The following is a 16,679-nucleotide window of genomic DNA, read 5'->3' on the forward strand; positions in this document are numbered from 1 at the left end:
AGCAATGTGAATATGATGGGACTTTTTAACAGTACACAGGGACATAAGCCTAGTTATGGACATCGGTCTTACAATAAACCTATTATACACGATGTCTCCTTTGATCGACTACTATCTTATGTAAGTAAACAGTTAGGCCTTCATCATATTCGCAATCTCTAGAGTCGCGGGGTAAGGAGTTGATCCTTACGCCGCGGGTTCGAATCCCACTGTGGGACGGGGAGACCGGTCCTTTGGATGAGACCGTATAAACCGAGGTCCCGTGTCGCAGTAGGTGCTGGCACGAAAAAGATCCCTCATTGCTCAATGACCCTGAGTGCCGAGTATAGTTCAAAATTTGCAGCTCTCCACCGGCAAGCGGTGGCGTCTCAATACGAGTGAAAAGTTCTCGAGAGGGACGTTAAACAATAAAAAACAAACATTCGCATCAAACTTTACTCTGTCCTTTTGAAATTTTTTTGTTTGAATAGTCTATTTGTAAAAGTCATGGAAAGTCCATATTTGGATTCTACGACACCAGAATACAGGCTCGGATCTGTGATACTGGATATTGCAAATCACAGGCTCTTTAAACCGCCACGTTTCGCGGAAGAAAATACAGCTCAAACAACTCGTTTGTTCCTTAAACTTCCATATACCAACAAAGGAATTTAATATAAAAAATATTCTTAATCACAAAAAGGTCCAGTCTTGTATTCCACCATATTTCAAGTTGAAGTCCACACCTTGTAGTTCTTACAAATATACGTCGACTTTTTAATTAAAAAAAAACAACTTTACAGTGCTTAGATACTTAGATATCTACCATCTGAATCATAATCCTCCATAATATATCAACAACAGTGAAAGAGACCTGGAGACCTGTTTTTTTTTTTTTTTAATTAGGAGAGGGGTGTGCTTGCAAAGGAATATACTTTCTTTATACGTATAATTTGAGATAAGCTCTCCCCAGCAATTAACCCTGAGTCTGAAAAGCATGACTGGAACCGATCATACAGAAGTAAGGTGGCAAAAATACATACCTGTTTCTTAATTTTATATATTAATCTAAAGCACACGTTCAAATGGCAAAGAGAATGGATTAGCATGATCATTTTAAAAGAAGTCAGCGTTCGCTCCGTGATCGGAAGGTCGTGTTTTCGAATCATGGCCGTGACTGACCTAAGTCGATAAAAAATAGGTAGCAACTGTTCCTTTGTCAAGCGCTCGGCACTCTGAAGTGAAGTTGCAGGTCTTTCGGACGAGACCTTAAAAACCGAGGCCCCGTAAAAAAAAAGGTAGGCGTTCGCACGTTAAAGATCGCTCGCTGCTCAATGGCTCTAAGTGCCGAGTAAAGGTCTAAATTTGAAACCCTTCACCGGTATAAGGTGACGTCCCTATATGAGTGAAAAATTCTCGAACGGGACGTAAAACAACATACAATCATACAATCAATCAAAAGAAGTCATTGTCTGTGTTATATGACTCAGAGATGACATTTTCGAGGCAGCAGCTAGCTCCTTATATGTTGCCAACAAACATATCCTACCTACATTTGGATAATGATGCCCAACATAGAAAGATCAATGTAGATGACATGTGAAGACAACGAGCAGTTATACTCAAAAGTCCATTTCAACAATACACATTATGAGCAGAGCCAACACGGACCTCTGCAACAGAGGTTGGATCAGGTGTTATGGAGGAGCATTCCCTGTCGATCCAGCCGTGTTCCTTTTCATGCTAAAGTACAGGGGAAAATCCGCAGACATGATGGTCAATGTGTATGAAAGACGAGATTGAGTTTGCCACAAAGGTCATTGTAACGACCATAGAATTTGAGAAATCTTGACTTTAAACGAGGTCTTTGATATCTTTTTATCATCAACTTACTTGTTGATAACATTTTCCTTGTAAATCTTGTACGGTTCCAGTTTTGTGGCACCAGATGCGCATTTCGACGAATTATGTCTCTTCAGTTGGAAATCCGAAATATTTAAATTAAAAAAAAACTTTAAAGAGCTAAAAAGAAAGGGGATGCCAAAGACTGGAGCCAAATACGTCGAAGGATCAGAGCTATGCATGAAAAGATATTGCTTAATTTTGAAATAAATTTCTGAATTTTACCATAGCAATTAAATATATATATTATTAGTTTGCAAAATAATTTTGAAATTAGTACGTCTACGGCACATGAAATTATAACAAAATTTCTTGGATTTGAAAATGTTTTGGACGAGAAAAGGGGTGTCCTAGCATCTGAAAAGTTTATAAGACGACGGAGAAACTTGTCTCCCTAAGTTTTAGTCTTATGTCTCTCTCAAGTTCTTGAAACACTCACCATGTTATGTTAGCATCATTAGATAGAGGTCGTCCTGACCTTTCCTCGTCAATCTCACATCTTCCTTCTTTAAATCGTTTATGCCATTTGTACACCTTTGTTCTTGACACTTTTAACTTTCTTCACATTCATCTAACAATTGTTTTGTTTCCTGAGGTGTCTTTCCCGCTATCACACAAAAATTTTATCCTTGCGTGATGCCTTGTGAAATTCAATTTTAATGCTTTGCCCGTATGCAAATATGCAAATTATCCACGTTTCCACCTGTCGTTGCATACCAAATAAACTTGACAATGATTCCTTAAAAGGCATGTAAACACCTTCACTTTAGACGTTAAAATTGAAGTTGGTATACACTACTGTACGGATGTGGACAGCTTACAAAGTTTCGACAAAGTTGGAGGGAAAAAAGTTTTTAAGACGAGATAAAATCTTAGATGATTATTAAGACTAATATTTGATTGAAAGGCATCGTTTAGATATAATTGAAAATGTATAATAATTGGTCAGAGATGATTTGGAATGTCCAACTAAGGGAAATAAAGCTGTAAGTGTTTCTCTCATGGTTTGACGGTACCGAGATTTTATGCTACAGACATTTTTTTCAGCGTTTTGAGCGATTTTCAAGGAATGTCGAGGATGTCCTATCTCGAATAGTTGTTGATGTGTCTTGTAGCATAAGTACACATGTGGATGATGATTTTATCAAGTTTCCATCTGTTAATGGTGAGAATATCCATGTTATGCAAAAATACTATCAAATATCAAGTAAATTTCCCAATGTCTTCGGAAATATTGATAGTGCACATATCGCTGTAAGATCCCCTGGTTTTGTAAATAGAGAATGTTGTCACTGAATAAATATTCAGGGGGTGTGCGATGCCGGTCTCAAATTCACGAACACCGTTGCAAAGTTGCCGAGCAGTCATGATTATTTCATATAGACAGATAGTGCCCTATAGGCTCCGTAAGTCTCGGCACGTGACTTCCGTGAAATCGCGAGAATATTCACTTCCGGGCAGTCAAAGTTATGGCGTTGTCCATAGCTTACTGGGCAACGTATGTTGAAGGCCACAGAAAGCTAACCAGGAAGAGTGAGGCAGCGGTGGAGAGTGACAGAGTGTTGAAATTTGTTTTTGACAGGGAACTGCGAGTAATTAACTCATCGGTTCAGGCCTCCATGAGAGATACATCCTACAAAGTTCAAGTGAGTGCACTACCCACCCTTCTTGTTTATATTTCGATCATGTCACCTTGCAGTTCAGTTGTTTGGTTAATTAGTCGAATTTTTTTCATGTAATTAATTAACCTCAGCAGAGACCTGTCATACTGTACACTATATTTACTATAGTAAAAGACGAAATGTAGGTAAACTATTAACCTATAGTGACTTAAATATTTGTAGATGTATTTTGAGAAATTCAAAAGTTATAAGCGTTTTTCCACATACAGTAGTGCAACAAACACGTTAAGCCTTTAACAATCATATAAATATCATAAATGAACAAATGAAAGAAAATATTCCTTAAGCCAGTTAAGGCTTATGGACACACTTCTAGAACATTGCTTTACATGAACATCTGCATGGTGAACCATTTATATAATTCTCAGTAAAAGGCACTATGTACTCAGATCAAGAACTGTATTAAATACTCGTTTACATTGTAAATAAAATGATTATTATTTATTTCAGCTCAGAGTAGGAAAATAAGATATTTGTGGTGCAATATATATTAATTATATTATTTTATTCTTAATTAAAATAAATTATCACTTTGAGCAGATTTTTCTCGAGGAGGGTGACAATGGTAACGTGAAAGACACTACTTGTCAGTGTCCTATGGGGGAATTTAAATGTCACCATGTTGCAGCAACCCTACTCTTTGGGTAAGTTTAAATAAAAGTACTTAATGTGAAAACTGTATGGAATCATTATCCAACTGACATCATGTTTTTGATGCTGACCCAAATATTGTTTGTAATATTCTAATATAAAAAAAAATTATTTATTGCATGTACCTTTATGATTTACTTAAAAATTCCTTCAATTTTACCAAAGAGTCTAATTTACAAACGTTACATTTGAAGTTATAAGAGAGCAAGCAAAACAGACATCAAATGTAGCTGGCTAAAACACCCTAAATCGGCACCACCCAGGAGAACAGTGACAATGCAGGAACTGTATCCATCAAATCAGCCTAACTACAGGTACCTGCTTCATTTATATTGTTGATATTTGTCAAAGATACAAGTGTTTGATTTAATTATGTACATTTGCGGGTTATTATTTCTAAGTGATGAAAATGTTTTTAACAACCAAAAAATAAAACTCATATGTCTGTTTGCATCATAATCACTGATTAAAGAAACATGAAATTGTTTAAGTTTGCCTGATTTTCCCAAATAACAGAGCACTCAAAAGAGTTGTAGCAGATGAGGATAGATTATTTTTACGAAAACTACTTGGGCAGTTGGGGCGGTTCACAGGTTGTTTCCATCTTTCTGAAAATGTAGTTCCTCGTTGATCATGATCGAGCTTTCTTATTGATGTTATTTATTGTTTGATTAACCTTGCTGTTTTGTTGAACTTGAAACTTTGAAACATGAATATAAAATACAGAATCAAGAAGTTTTTTTGAAGGGTGAGGAAATGTGAAAGGTTTACAGATGAAATAAAGATGTCCTTTGATCAGAAAAGCTTACTTGAGCCTTTGGCCGAGACAACCTAAAAAAAATTATAGGGGGAGGGGGTACCAGTACTTTGAAAATGAACAAAAAAAATTCATAGTTTTCTCTTAACATATCATTGCATGCTATAAAATCACTAATTATTGTGAGGATAACATTTTTTGGTTTGTAGAAAAAATAATGGTTTGTGGAGGCTTAATTTGAAGAATGAATATTGTTATAATATTATAATCTTATGTTTCATGGTGGACAAAAAGTCATGGATTTCTTCATGCCATGAACCCCATGAAAATCAACCTCGATGAAAATTAGTGATTTTACAGAAGTTCATCAATAGAATTTTTCAGTTTTTCAAGTCGTTATTTCACATGAGCAATATTATACAATTATTTAATGCCTGGGCAGTCAATACACAAGAATATTTTCCCCTAAGTGTAGCTCAGTGTGTTCTATTGTCCGAGGCCAATGGCCGAGGGCAATAGAATAATATAAGCTGTTCCCTATACAAAGGGAAAAATTTTCTTGTCTATTGACTGCTCAGGCAGTAAACAGTTGTTTTATTACCTAATTCCATTGTTAGTATTTAGTGTTCACATTTGTATATATTACAGAAGGTTTGCCTACCATTATTAATTTATCCATTCAAATCATTGTAAATTAATACCTAGATGACCTAAACGATAGATTTTAAGAATGATAGTAAAATAAACACAATGCAGTGATCTTTTAGTCTTTTATCAATTAAAATGAGAAAATATCTCTCAAAAAAATCAATGAGATTTATAAGTTGTCGGTCCAATAGATCGCAGTCTATTGACTGGTGGTCCATAATTTCTCATCACATCTGTACATTATAAAATACATCTTAGAATGTAGTCTTTTTTTTTAAAGCTTTGCACTGGATTCTAAGCAAGGAACCTGAAGTTGAGGCACTGCCAGTACCATTGGTTGAGGACCTTCTCATGTGTCAGGAATATCTTCAAGCAGAGGAGCCACTAACATGGCTGAGGCACCAACTTATTGTATCACCTGAAAAAGTGATACAGACAGCCTTACTTACAACTGGACAGAGGGAAAATGCTGTTTGGGGAGCAATAAGGAAACTTAGGTTTACTGCCTCTAATTTTGGAAAAATCATTGCAGCGGCAAAGCGCAATAAGTACATACATTTATATCTAAAAGAACATTTCACTAAGTTGTACGGCACATTTACAGAGGAGGAAAGCAGGGCAAATTGCAATATTTTGATGAATTTTGGAAAAATCAGTTATTTAACAGTTGCATGATCCCATTAACCACATCAGAAAACATTTTTGTATTGTGTCATTTTAAAGTAGTTTAGGAGTAATAGATTTAGGAGTAATAGCTCACAATTACAATATATTTACCTCAAAGAAAGAAAATAAGAAAAACACATACATGTAAAATCAAATAAACTATACCCTATGGCTTTGTCCCTCAGGTTGACGACTTCTCTGAAGAAAAGGCTACTAAGTGCTTACAACTTAGAGAAGAGGGACCCCATCCAGTGGGGTATAACACATGAGAGTGTTGCAATGGCAGAGTATTGCAAAAAAGGGGCTGTCTCAATACTGCCAACAGGTATCTTCATATTAAGAAATTACATGTTTTGTATTTCACTGATTCCAAAGCAAATGCTTTTTACAAGTTAGTTTTATATACAGTCCACCTGGTGACATATCACTACCCCCCTATATGAAAGATATTACTGCTTTGTCAACTTGAAATAATTTAATTTTGTTTGTATTCTAGCCTCTGATTGGTTAATATCCAAAAAGGAACACAAATTATTTCTGTATAACCTGGTTTGGTATGGGGACACACCCCCCTGACAACCAGCTGAATCATCTGTATCCATACAATCCTCTCATTTCCAGTCCTCGGGATTCATGGAAAATTCCAGATTTAATAAATGTACCTTTCACTTCAAACAATAATTCGATCTTACCACATGTAAACAAACAACAATGCTGCTAGGCCTATGTATCAGTTTTTACCTCCCCTTGCTTCCCATCACTTCCGTTACTTCCGTTACTACGGTTGTATTATTGAGCGGCAAATTTGAACTAATAAAAAGTAACGAAATTTTACACCCATAGTTAATTAATGATTTTAAAATTAAATTATAAGGAATGACTCTAATTCTTGGCCATATTATTCGAGTATAACCTGGTTTGGGTCAGTTTACGCTGTTTTATAATCCGCTTCGCGGATTATAAAGCGTAAACTGACCCAAACCAGGTTATACTCGAATAATTTGGCCAAGAATTAGAGTCATTCCTAAAATAACGTGCAAAATAATATTTACAATATATAAATAGTGCTTGTTTTTGAAAGTTGAAGTTGACAACTGACAATGTTTTCCGAGAGGGGGTCAGTTTCAACAGTTACCATAAAAATGTGCACTATTTATTATACTGAATGTTTCATTATGGTATCAATATGCCTGCCTGTCTATCTTTCTGTAAAATTACAAAATGTTAAATCGATCTAAACCAATTGGATTTTAGTGGTTAGAGCATCTGCTCTAGAGTCACAAAGTAAGGAGTCAATCCTTATGTCGCCGGTTCGAATCCCACTGTGGGACATCCTTTGGATGAGACAGAGGTCCCCTGTCGCAGTAGGTGCTGGCATGAAAAAGATCCCTCACTGCTCAATGGCCCTACAGTAAGTGCCGAGTATAGGACAAAATTTGCAGCTCTCCACCGGCAAATGGTGGCATCTCCCTGAGTGAAATTCTCGAGAGGGACATAACAACATACAAACAAACAAATTATATGCAAGATTAGTTGACATGCATGTTTATGATGTTTTTATGCAGTTGTTAACATATATATGTATACAGTGCATGTATAGAGGGCAAAATTATGCCAAAATAACAAGAAAAATCAGCTTTACTCTCAGAAAATAAACTTGCCTAAATTTACATTTTCTCCACCATAATCAGATAATATTCAACATTATTTTCATTTTTTATGAAAGGCAGTTAAAAATAGTTCTTAAATTGAAGATTATATGATTTTCTATGTATATGGCTTCATGAGACAGGAATTTTAGGAGCTTCACCTGATGGTTTTGTGCAAGGAACTTTCAAAGACAGCTTGAATGTGTACCATCAGCAACCTCGTGATAGAATTTCACCTGATAAGTAGAAATCAAGTGCCCTTTCTCAGCAAAGGATATGACAGTTGCAGCTGCATGTACTAGAATCAAGGATTTCTACTTAGGTACTGGTGAGATTTATTGCCATATATACTGATGAGCTCTTCCTGGTTTATAAACATATATTATGAGATATATATATGTATGAGGTTTCCTCTTCAATCTTTGATTACTAATGTTTTACCATAGATTGCTTGCATTTTTTCAAAGAATATCAATTGAATTAAACATGTTAAATAAGGTGATCAAATTATAATTTTGTGGTACTGTATTACTGTTTCAGTTGCTGAAGAAGATGGGAGTCTAAATCTGAAGAAGACGCACGACTACTGGGATCAGATTCAAGGACAGCTTCATTTATCAGGAACTTGTTGCTGTGACCTTGTCATATGGACTCTAGTGGACTTGAAAATTGTCAGGATATTGAAAGACGACACATGGGCTCAAAACATTTCAACAATGTTAGATTTTTATTTTTCTAAGTTCCTGCCATCTTTGTCAGAATGAATGATTGATGACACATATGTACATGTAATATACAGTAAAAGATGTGAAACACAGATGTCCATGTATGGCAGCATATAGCAAAGGTTAAATTTCTCAAATACAAGTCAAACTCGATAATTCCTAAGGAAAAAGGGTTCTGCTATGCTTGTAAATTATTGGTTGAAAATGAAAAACTTTTTGTACTTTACTGTCCAGTGTAAGACAATTTTCAATTTCAATATTGTGATATTTTTTATGACAAATTTTTCAGAGTCACTGATCCCATTAAAGAAATTGTTATCCTATGTGATTTATAATACTACAAAATGTATATGCTTAAATACTTAAATAAATGCTTTATGCAGAGAAAACAAATCCAGGGACTATAAAGAATTGTGTAAAATTGTATTGCATGCTATATCCATTTTGTTCTAATTTTTCTTCTTTTTTTTCCCCTGTTATCTGTCATTCAATTTCTTATTTTGATGTATACCAATATGGTGATGTCTAAATTGAATTGAATTGCATACTTTTAATATACTGAAGTAAACCATTGGCTGTAAATAACAATATTTATATTCTTTATGTATTTTTCTTGTACATTATACATGTTATAAAATATGTTGAAAGTTTCTGCAATTATAATAACAGAAAAGAGTAGGTCAAAAGCTGTTTTAAAATTCTTTGTTTGTAAATATTGATAATCCTCAAGTTGCCAAGAAAAGAAAGGCATGTCATTGTTTTTCATGTATCTGATAATTTACGTACATAAAATGGTTGAAATTGCATAAAATATTGAATTTTTTATCTGTACATTTAAATACAGTTGTACTTTGGTATCTCGAACACCAATATTTTTGAATACCATGGATATGTCAAAGTGATTTTGAAGTCCGAACCGTTTATTCCTTAAGTATCTCAAATCCTCGGATTTCTCGGAAGTATTTTTTCAGTCCCTTTGAATTCGAGATAACGAGGTTGAACTGTAAATGGTTTTTACGTAGACTTAATCAGTTAATTGATAGCAATTGGTTTTTATAACTTATAAGATACAGAAATAAAGAAGAAAATATTCTGAGGATAACAATAAAACATGATATAAATGTCAAAACATTGCAATTCATTGCATAATGTATTTTACTGTATTACCACATCTCTGATTCATTCTCCTGTCCTACCTCATATTTGTCAGCAATCTCTTTAAGGAGAGGAGCCTGAAGATAAACTAAACAGCAGCATAATTGAAATATTTTTGTTGTCATATGTCTGTACTGAGATGGAACATGGCTGAGGATTTCATAGTTTTTAATCCTTTCATTGGCTCTCTCGACATGAATTCTACTGCGTCCAATTTTATAGCACAGTTTTGCCTCCTCTCTGGTAAAATGAGATTTACTAGACAAAAATGGTGGGATGTTTAATGATACTCCTGCAGGAAGTTTGTCAAAAATATTGAATCCTTTATCCGCAAAAATTAGATCTCCAGGCTGTAATTGGTCAAGAACTTTGCAGTGCTCAACTATGGCAGCATCTGAGGTGGATCCAGGATATAAATCGGATGTGAATACAAGGGCACCATTTGGAGCAACACATGTCACAGCCTTTACAGTATGACGGCTTTTATAGTTGCTGTAAGTAAGAGACTGACTGTTCATATTGGATGGAATGTCTTGAGTAATTTCAGTGGCATCCATGGCAATCCTTGCTGATGTAAAATCTTCAAACGATTTCGGCATAGATCCTTTGCACTTTAGTTGAGAAGGGATGCCTACTGCCTTTAATACACCATCGAAAAAGATTTCATGAAGGACAGAAATAAATGTGTTCACAATATTTGATACTGTAGAACGGCTTGTCCGAAATCTAACGGCAAGGTCTAAATCTCTGAAGTTTAATCTAAGTTACATTAAACATATGAGCAGCTGGTCCTCAATGCTTAAACAGGTGACCTCCCATCCAGCATAGTAATTACAGTACCGACCGGACACAACCTAACACCAGAGCGAACCCAAAGCGCACCCCGGGTTCGCTTCCTGGGTTCGCTCGGGGTCCGCTGCGGGTTCGCTTTCAGAAAATTTGGGACCGCTCTGGGTGCGCTTCGGGTTCGCTCTGCGTTCGCTCGGGGTCAGCTCTGGGTCCGCTAGAGCGAACCCGGCGTTCGCTTTCCGGGTTCGCTTTACGCACTCATGCGTGAAGCGGACCCCGCTTTAATCTTGCCGCCAGTAAGCCCCGCCCCTTGTATATTCCAAATATAGTAGTGAAATCGATCATTACTGTTTTTATGGCGATCGAAACATGTACATGTAAGTGACAGTATGGAGAACGTTGATAATTTTTCAAGAATTTCACAGTACATTCGACGTAGAATTATCGCTTTTATTTTTCTTAACTTACAAGCTAAGTATATCTCGAAAGAAAAAAAAAGGTGTTAAATTTATTTTCGATGTATCGGATGGAGTGAAATTGATAAGAGTATCTTAATAAAAAAAAGCTTTCAAATTCATTTGTTTATATTATTCATGCGTTTTAAAATAAGTGGAACTTGCAATTGTAATTGCAATTGCTAAATCGTAATTTAAATGTTTGAAAGACAAATAACTGAATTACTATCTTATCTATAAAATAGCTGTGACATACTGTACACGTAAAATGCTAAGTTTTCATATTTAGCAGTTTATATTTAAGCTAGGTTGTCGTCCATTACATGTATATGTAGGTCGTGATAATCACTAAAAATTCTCATACAGTGTAACTTGAGTTTCTTTTTACAGATCATTTATAATTTACTTCCATGCTTTAAATCATTGTTTTATTAGGCGAGTTTAACGGAAGACTTATAAAAAACGAGAACAACAACAATCAAAAACCAAAACAAACAAACAAAAACTAATAACTGGTCCACTGATAAGAATATATTATTTTTTTAAGTTGTTTTCAAATACATGTAAATAATCACTTGAATAGTTTGTGTTCCTTACTGGTTCATAATCCCCCCCCCCCCCCCCGCCCCATTACATACATGTACATACTGGAACGGCATGTTAACAAACAAAATTCTAAATGTTTAAAAATAAATAAATACAAGAAAGAAAACAAACGAAACAATAATTCAATAACTGTAAACTCGCATGATTAAGTAGATGAAATTAAGATAATAACGCCCGATGTTTGTTTTTTTGTTTTATTTCGATGAGTCCCCCCCCCCCCCCCCTCCGTACTTGAATTGTTTTCTATGGGCCGGTTGTATCGATTTTAATTTCTAATAATATACAGTGTTCTCTCTCTCTCTCTCTCGTAAAGCTATTTTACTGATTTTCAGCATTCAGGTGGCAGCAAATTACATTCATTGAACATGTACTCTTAATGCAACGTACCAAAGAACTATGACGTTTCCAAATTCAAAAATAAAAGAAAAATAAGAATAATAATTGAATTTCTCATTGATAACGTGCCCAGAGGAGGTACATGTAACTTAAGGGGCATCGAATGTAGGGGGAGTATATACTCAGGTATACCGTGACCATGGAGACAGTATACATCCAGCTAGCAAGTGTCAATTAAAAAAACCCACAGCAATTGCTCTTAATACCCGCAATATTTTCGAAACAGGTGGATGATTACCGATACGTGATGACCTTGGCTTCACTTTGAAACTACAATTATTAAAGTGTTGAAATTAAATAATTATGACAATTACAAAGTTCAAATACAGGTACCTATGTAATGAAAAAATATATGTAAGTTTTCGTATTAAGGTATCTTTGCAAGTTCAATTTATTAATGTTGGAATTACGTGTACTTTTCATGCACAAATACAAAACGTACCCGTCTAGTATATTTTTTTATGTTCATATAAAGTATTTCGAGAATTACATGTACATGTAGTACATGTAAGAGGTTCGTGAACATGTAAACCTAGGCCTGTATAATTATATATATCGACGCGAAGGAAAGTGATAAGCATTTTTGCGTGTTTTTTTTTGTTTTTTTTTTTTGACTGACTTGCAAGTAGTTACAAAAATTCAAAAACATACAATGTAAGGTCTACATGTAGGATAATTAAAATTGACAAAATAATCTTTCCCTGTATACTTGTATTTAAATCAAGCTATAAAAAAAAATATCATAGTATTTAAATGAGATTTTTTTTCCTCCAATTTACGTATTGACATAATGCACATTTATTCTGTACAATGTACATTTATTTTTTTTTTCATGATCAATTATTAAGATCGATTATTTCGAAGTTGATCTGGATAAATTAAAACGTGCATGTAAATTGAAATAATTAATAAAAAAAATAATTAAATTAAAGCACGTACATGTTCTTATACTAACTGTTCTTATACTAATGTTCTTATACTATATCTTGAGATAATAAAATTCTATAATTTATCGAAGACCATTTTTTTTCTTTTTTTTTTTTTTAGTAACATATGTTATAACCATTATTATCTTTTTTCTATTATAAATTAAAGTACCTATTGTCTGATAAATTTACGCAATGTATATTTATATATTAATGGATTTTAAAAATATAAAGAAAATAAATATTTAACTATACATGTAACATGCTACCTGGATAATAAAAATATATAATGTATCCATAGATTTTAAAGATAAAAAATAATGAAAATAGATGTGTAAATATTGCATGTTGTCTGGAGAATTAAAGTATATAAATGTAAAATCATGCTTAAAAATCATATTAATAATATTTTTACACTGTGCATTCACACGCTTTGCTTGTACAATGTTTAGATTATAAACTGGCATGTTGACTGGTCGATGCGCTGATGGTCAACGCATTTTATCACTTATCCTGATTGACAGACCTGTTCGGCATGTTGATTGGTCGAAGCGCTGATGAGTTAAGCGATAATCCTGATTGCAGCTCTGTTACACAATACCGAACGCGCGTTCGCTTTCTGGGACCGCTACTGAATTTGGGGTTCGCTTTCTGCGTTCGCTGCGGGTTCGCTACGGGTGCGCTCCGGGTTCGCTCTGGGTCAGCACTAGCGGACCCCAAGCGAACCCGGGGTGCGCTCTGGGTTCGCTTTCTGTTAGGTTGTGTCTGGTCGGTACTGTAAATGGCGCCATTCGTCTGAGAACCTGTACAATTATGTTGAATACATCTGCTGGAAATGATGTGTAAAGCAACATCTGAACAAAGAAAAAAAAATTCTTCAACTCAGGGGCTGACAAATCCCGACGCCCAGGGCTAGTGGATTTTACCAACCACTTGCCCGTAGGCAAGTGACTGAAAAAAAAAATGAATTCAATATGGATGTCACAGATTTAAAGCTAGGCTTAGGGGCTTGTATAATCTACTCGGTAATTGTCTTCATATTTTTTTTAAAATATATAATTATAAATACAGAGTTAGTTTATGGTGGGGCAAGCAAAATTCATGTAGAGCAAGTGAATTTTGACCATGCACTTGCCCTTGGACAAGTGCCTAAAATTTATATTTGTCAGCCCCTGCAATACCATAAAAAAAATCTCGCAAAGAGCAAATCATTATCGTTGGCATACAGACCAAGGACATTTATGATTAAAAAATTCTCTAAGGGATGTTAAAGAACAACAACAAAAAAAAAAAAACAAACAAACAAACAAAAAAAAAACAAACAAAAAAAAAACAAATGAACTAGCCCATTGTTTATGAAAAAAAGTAAAACTAAAGACCCATGAACTCATGAAATAAAATGACTTGGTTTTTTTACTTTCATTTTTATATTGCTGAAAAAAATTAAATACTCTGTCCAGTCATGGATTCTTGTTCTCGCCATTTGACACCTGCAAGTCATTGTGTAGTCGACAGTACCCACAGAAAATAAGGGACATACAGTAACCCTTTTTCGAAGGATACTTTATGCCAAGTTTGGTTAAAATTAACCCATTGTTCTGGAGAAGAAGACAGAATTTCGAAAAATTTACAATTATAGCAACAACTTTGACGAAAGACAAGTATTGATCACATAAGCTAGCCTGAACTTTTGGCCAAAGGTGAACTAAAATTGCAAAGGGTACTCAAGGACTATGTCAGGTGGTGATAAACAAATTTCACTTAAGACTCAGGTCACCTAAAAACATCTTATTACACTGTAAATCAACTTTTTTTCGTGAGCGAGAAATATCCATGAGTTTCACGACCTTCTTTCTTTCGCGAATATTTCTTGTCATGAACCAATTATTCACCTTGTAGAATGTCGTCTCAGTTGTAAACAGTAGTAGTCTCATATGGATTCTGAACTAAAGTATCGCAAATAAATAATAGTGGGATTAAAGTAAATATTGATTTAAGAAAAATTACCTTTTCATTGTCGTTAAGGATATCTCCAACTGTCATTTTGGATGTCTGTGTTTTTAGCTTTTTAATTTGTTCCTCCAGTTCTTTAATTTCCTGCTCAAGTTTTTCAACTGCAAATGAAAAAAAAAGTGAATAACAGTTCAGTGAAGGGGAACATGTGAACAGACCAAAATTTTTAACCTGGGACCTCTTAATAACTAGTCAGATGCTCTACCAACTAAGCAATCTGCCCACTTGAAAGTCTTGCTTAAGACAACAAACCTAGATCTTCCAGAGCATTGTATGGCACCAAATGGATAAATGTCTAAGTCTCCAAGAACTTTAAGAAAACAGGAATGTGGCAGTCAGACAGATTGAATGCCACTGTCCAAATTGTTCTTGGTACAGCATATGACTAGTGATTGATTGATTATTGTTTTACATTCAGTTTGAGAATTTTTCATTCATACAAAGACATCACCATATATTAGTGAAGAGCTTCAAAATTTGGCCTTTACTCGGCACTCAGGGCCATTGAGCAGTGAGGTATCTCTATCGTGCCAACGCCTGCCGTGACACGGGGCCTCTGTTTTTAAGGTCTCATCCAAAAGACCCACAAGCTGACAACTCTCACTTCAAAGTGCCAAGCGCTTGGTGAATGAACAGTTGCTACCTATTTTTATTGATTTAGGTCAGTTGCGGTTGATGTTCGAACCCACATCCCTCTGATCACTGAGCTTCAGTGACAGTCCTTACTAATGATTCAGGGGGTCCAGGTTCTAATTTTGGTCTGGTCCATCTGATAGACCTTAGGTACTGTTTCTTTCATGTTTCTAGGAAAATCCTTCACTGGGGTATGAGACTTACTTGAGACAAATTCTGCTTGTTACTTTTTGTACCATTCTTTTTATGAGCATAAAACATGACAAGGTATAGAATATCAATACATATAGAGAGATTGAGATTTTAAACTTGTACGTGTACATGTGCACAAACTTTGACATACACGTACATGTTTTTTGGAATTTGTCTGTTAAGATTTAATGACGTGTAACATGAATGTGTAGACTGTAATCGGTGTCTCTGTTTCAACTATTTAGTAGTTTTGTGACATTAGTTTGACTTTATTTAGTGAACAAAACATGGTTAAAATAAGTGTTCATGAAACTTAACATCCTAAATAATTAACAACAATAACAGTTTCACACATAAATTGATACGCAAGAAATTTAGGGAATTCCCCTAGTACAAGTATAAACTTGTAACAAATAAAAGAAACTTTATCTACATGTATTTGGGACCTTACATATAAGAAACCCAATTTAGTGAGTTTTAAAATTTTGTTGCCCTATCAATATATCTACAATAAATACAAGTAGTACTACACGTACTGTATCCCATAATTTAACACTTCTTGATGACAGAAATTATGATAAGGTCCAATGTTCTCAAAAAGCCTTGTTTGTTCTGCTCACAGTATAAGTTTGTACTGTTTGATTGAACTTTTGAACTTAATAATGTATTACTGTTCTTTAAGATTTTATTTGTATTCCCCATGCAATAAATACAGGGGAATATCAGTGTATGACTTGTTTTGAGTACATCTCCCAAACTACATTTATAGCACATATTTCACTGAATTTTTATCACATTTATCAGTATAGTTGTCTGATGTATTCTGTCACTATTCTATGGGGCATTTAAATATGA

The 16,679-nt window shown here is 34.7% G+C and overlaps 2 pseudogenes; one reads left to right on the forward strand and one right to left on the reverse strand.

Annotated features, from left to right (window-relative positions):
* Positions 1–3,275: 3,275 nt before the first annotated feature.
* On the forward strand, positions 3,276–8,720 carry LOC133172007 (uncharacterized; annotated as a pseudogene).
* Positions 8,721–9,822: 1,102 nt separating this feature from the next.
* Positions 9,823–16,370, reverse strand: LOC133172010 (uncharacterized; annotated as a pseudogene).
* Positions 16,371–16,679: the final 309 nt, after the last annotated feature.

Source organism: Saccostrea echinata, unplaced genomic scaffold (genome assembly GCF_033153115.1).
Source record: "Saccostrea echinata isolate AGI-Se365-2 ecotype Australia unplaced genomic scaffold, CSIRO_AGI_Sech_v1 ptg000054l, whole genome shotgun sequence".
Lineage (NCBI taxonomy): Eukaryota > Metazoa > Mollusca > Bivalvia > Ostreida > Ostreidae > Saccostrea > Saccostrea echinata.